The sequence below is a fragment of the Eriocheir sinensis genome, unplaced genomic scaffold (genome assembly GCF_024679095.1).
Source record: "Eriocheir sinensis breed Jianghai 21 unplaced genomic scaffold, ASM2467909v1 Scaffold68, whole genome shotgun sequence".
In the NCBI taxonomy this organism is placed as follows: domain Eukaryota; kingdom Metazoa; phylum Arthropoda; class Malacostraca; order Decapoda; family Varunidae; genus Eriocheir; species Eriocheir sinensis.
The window spans coordinates 747,499-752,500 of NW_026112031.1; the positions used below are offsets into that span (position 1 = coordinate 747,499).

At 43.6% G+C, this 5,002-nt stretch overlaps 1 pseudogene; it reads left to right on the plus strand.

The window, feature by feature from the left end:
* Positions 1–3,652: 3,652 nt before the first annotated feature.
* LOC126993815 (putative nuclease HARBI1) overlaps positions 3,653–5,002 on the plus strand; it is a 3,921-nt pseudogene continuing 2,571 nt past the window's right edge.

Genomic DNA, 5,002 nt, shown 5'->3' on the forward strand with positions numbered 1-5,002 from the left:
TATTTGCTGGCAGCAAAGACATCACTCCCGGGGTAATGGCAGTGAGTGGCATGGCTGAGGACCACGCTGGGGTGCGCTCTAATTCAGTGTAGGTTCAAAAGAGTAAAGAAGGCGGAAGGGTGACAAGGAAGAGATGGCTGTGGTGGTTATGGTAATGTGTAAAGGAGTGAGCATGGTATGTTTGAATTTCATTGCATTCAAAAAATGCATATTTCTCCAAATCTGAACTGTAGCCTAACAAAATGTTCATCATATAGAGAGAGACATAGATATATGTATATATATATATATATATATATATATATATATATATATATATATATATATATATATACATTATATATTTTTTGCAATCGGTCCAACTGGGACTGTCCCTTTGTCAGCAAAAAAGTCACGCTACCGTTCCTTGGGTACCTGGTTTTTTGGGGAGGTAAGAACAAGGAGAGAGAGAGAGAGAGAGAGAGAGAGAGAGAGAGAGAGAGAGAGAGAGAGAGAGAGAGAGAGAAAGCACCACAGATTCATTCCATCTATCCACAGCCAGCCACAGCCAGCCAGCTAGAGAGACAGACAGGACAGAATATTCATAAATTCCCCCCTCCTTAACAACAACTGTTGTTACATGCCATCAGAGAGAGAGAGAGAGAGAGAGAGAGAGAGAGAGAGAGAGAGAGAGAGAGAGAGAGAGAGGCTGCATGGAGAAGTGAGGTACAGTAATACGTTTAGTGTCTACTAGTAGGACTTATGGGGTAGCCAGTAATTATGACGATTACAAGGCCATGGTAGCAGGAAGGGCTTGATATGGTAGAGGGGTCATGTTAAAAGCGAAACATGGAAGGTGCTACAGAGTCGCAAGTAGGGAGGGTTCAAAAGTGTATTAAAGGGACGAGAATAGGTATGAAGAGGGTCAGCAATGGTAGTTGGTTTGTTAAAGGGAAGGAGGATAAGAACATCACAGAAGAAAAGGAGAGGGGAAGAAGGTAACTGCTGAACTGTCATGGCAATGCTATAGTTAAACTGTTGGCAGTTATCCTGTTTAGCGTATAGCCACTTCCTGCCTGGAAGGCCGCGACCGCGGGCCTGTATGTGGGCGGGCCTTTGCTCAGCCTCCTCTGCCTGCTGCTCCTGGTAGCTCTCCAGAGGCCCAGTAGACCGCTGGAAGTTTCCAGCAACACTGTGTTATCAAAGTAGCGTGTTTAAAGATAATGGCAGTGATCTGTGGTATATGTTGTTATTTCAACTGCGGAAAGTCATGTTAAGTTCTGTATTATGTTTCAGAGACAAACAAGCCTGAAGAAGTGGGATTTTGGGCCTGCAAAACGAAAGATTAATAAAGGGGAGGGTGAAGTCTGCGCAGTGAAGTCCAAACATTTTTCCAAGAAAGTAATAAATACTAAAGAAAAGCCAACAAAGCCTATAGGTGAAAGTTTGGTATGGTAAATTCATTGAAGGAAGATTGTGTAACATATACAATATAAAGATATGTATATATAACAAAATATTTTCATTATATTACAGGATTATTATCTCTGCAAAATTAAGCTGGTAGAACAATTAATTTTTCATAGAAAAGATAAGAAATGGTTATCGATGGTAAACAGAGCAACTGGATATATTTCTGCAGCTGTTACCATGTTTCTCACATTATTTATATTATTGTATAGTATTAGCTACTACAACAGCTGCCTAATTAATGACTTATCCTAGCAATGAAAAAAGGCTCAAAATTGACCACATGAATAAGAATAACAACAGGGTTTAGTACATTTTATAATGTGAGAGTGAAACTGAGATGACATAATGCAGTCATGACGTTGGTCAATGATGATGCTCAGTGAGCTAGTCTCATAGTATATCATTCTAACGGACCTCCTACACACACACACATTGGAAGGCAGCAGATGCTTTCTCCACAGTATGCATGGCTGTAAAGTTGTGTAAATGGAAACACACGAAGGAAAAAATCCTGTCTCGTCAAATCGAACCATGGATCAAGAGGGTGGGTATGCCCTGCCCAACCACTCGGCTACGAGATGCCTTCAGGAGGCGAGTTAGGGAAGACTTATCATCAGGCCGGCTGTCAGCCGCAACACAGCAAAGCCAGCGGCAGAGCAAATAATTATAAGAAATACTTGGTGCCATAAATTCTGGTTCATTAAGGCGTCCATAATATACACCTCTACTTAGAGCAAGAGAGTTTCGAGCCAAACAAGTTTTGATCACTACTTACCAACTGATGCGTTCTGCATCTTATGGCAACGTGAACGGCTTCAGTCTGGAATTTGAGCTGACCGACGCGTCTTCCCAGCAAAACCAGCACCGTTAGCAGAAGGGCGCTACCGTCGGTAAAATTTGTGACGCTACCCGACGAGGCTTCTGTACCCTCTCTAAAAGTAAAAATATAACGGTCAGCAGAAGCGGCGGTCACCGTCAGCAAAATTTCGACGTCAACGACGGATGATCATACCCAAACGACTTGCTGGTATTGCTAGACGGAAGGTCGAGGACGTTACTTCCCATGAAGTCAAGTCGTTACTGAGAGTACTTGAAATGCCCGCCAAAATACTGGAACATGGTCGAGTGTCGAGGACACGGGTACCCCCTTGTCTTCGTCGAAATCGTGATTTAAATTGTTAACAGAATTTAAACAGAATGTAAAAAATACAATAAATTATAAAAAAAAATTTCGGGAAAAAAATATCCTATTAGGCAGAACACTAGTGTTTCTCTGACAACAGTACCCGTTCCGCGTTTTACAAGATTAAAGCGTCGTGACGACAACAAGCTCACCCCTCCGGCCTGGCGTCACGCGGGAGAGGAAGGCTGCCGCAATTACTACAATTCATCATCCATATACAGGTAAGACCAAGCGTATTTTTCCGGCTGTGAATGATTGTTAAGTGTTTTTAAAGTGGCAGTATACGTTAGGCGGGATAAGGCGTGTTTACAACTTGCTGGAAGGCTGACAGGAGGCTCGCCTATCATCGCCATGCCGTAGCCCCAACAAAATGTATTATTACACCCGGGTGAGGCTGTTTGACAGGATGTATGACTTTATTATTCGTGCATTGTAATACTACAACGTCTAGTGGTCAGCGTGGCTGACTACTACACCGCGGGCCCGGATCCGAATCCCGACCCGAGGAGTCAGCGTGCTGCTCACCCAGCTGATCTTCCTCCCTCTCGGGCTGGTTGATAAATGGGTACCTGGGGAAACCTGGGGAAGGTAAACTGTGGTTACCCGGATGTCACACTGGCCCTGTGTCCCGGGGTGTTGGGCTCCCTCTTACCACAGGCTCAAGTGTTCATGCAACGGAGAACCCACGCGCAGCGCAGCTATAGCGTGTGCCCCCAACTTTACCTTAACTTTGGTAATACTACAGTGAGCCTGACGCCAGTAAACCTCAATAAGTATGAACTGTGAATGCTATGAAATAGGTCAAGGAAGCAGCCTTCTTTACTGAGCCTGCCCACCCCAGCATGGCCAATATTAATATTTCACACCATTATGGGGAATAATTACATTGGCCACCTAAGCTCAAGCTTATATTCAGACAGACCTTGTTGCTTAAGTTCCACTTCAAATGAAAATAATCCTTGATGAGGGTGATGACACAAAAGATTAAATATAATTTTTATTACAGAAAAAGCAGCAATGGCAGCCTACAGACACCTGCTACGTAGAATGGCTCACGTGGGACAATGGGAAGACCTGGCCATCAGAAGGAGAACCCGTTTGTTCAGGAGCCGTAGGGATCCCTTTGAAATGTACTCGGAAGAGGAGTTCATTCAACGCTTTCGGCTCTCCAAGCAAGTCACCCTGGATCTCTTATAAAAAATCCAGCACCTATTGCCAGATTCTACCAGGAAAAGAGGTAAGCTTAAAATATCATAGGTCTGAAAATATAAAAATGCCATTCTTTACAGGTACTTTAATCAGACCTGATCAAGCTGTGGCTAGCAAGATTAATGTACTGATGCTTAACTGCAACAGGAGCCGATTCATGAAAAAAGTTTGCCGGAGGCCCGATTGTTGAAAAGTCCGATGAAATTGCCTACCATACAATTTGGAATGTCCTGCGAGTTTTGTTGTTATAGCTGCAGCGCATCTGAGCTAGTTTCCAGTATTCGCTCAGGACCATGGGGGGGCGGCCCCCTGGGCCCCCCTTTAGATCTGCCAACGAACCACAATTATAAACAAGGACAGCCCTGATAGTTTTTAAATTATACGAGGTGCCAAAGTCACAGATCCATACCCTAGTTATTCTCAGCTATGTAAAAATATATCTACATATATGTCTGATTTTTTTGTCAAATTATCATTCTTAAGGAATAAATGTTTAATTCATATTTCCTAGCGATAGAGTTTAGGTCAAAGCAAACAATTCAGTTCAACATATCTTTTGACACACTTTTCTAACATGAGTTTCTGTTGTCAGCCATAATTTCTGTGTGTGGGGGGGGGGGGGGGCTAGGGGGCTACCGCCCCACCCATGTTTTGCAATCCGCCTTAAAATGCCCCAAAAAGTGCCAATTTACAAAAAATTCCCACACCTGCACATCCTTGCTTGATCCTTACCTCTTCCCCGCCCACCTCATGAAACTATGATGCCTTATAGACCCCTGCAAAAATCTGCAAAAATTATGGGCTTGGTTATTGATTGGTTGAAAAGTAGGAAAAGGCAGTCATCCACATTCTCAGTGAAAGTAAGGTGAAGGTAGGGGCACATACTATAGTTGGACATGGTCTGAGTGCTGACCTCTGTCACATTAGCCCTTTAGCCTGTGGTGGATATGAACCCATTACCCCAAAAGAGAGGGCAGGTGTAACATCTGGGTTACCACAGGTTTCCACAGGTACCCATTAATTTGACAGGCACAAGAGGGAGAATGAACAGTTGGGTGAGGTGCTCACCGACTGGGATTTGAACCTAGATCTGTGGATTTGTAGCTTGGCACGATAACCACATCACCATGGAGGTGCAGTCATCAGGAATTATTATTA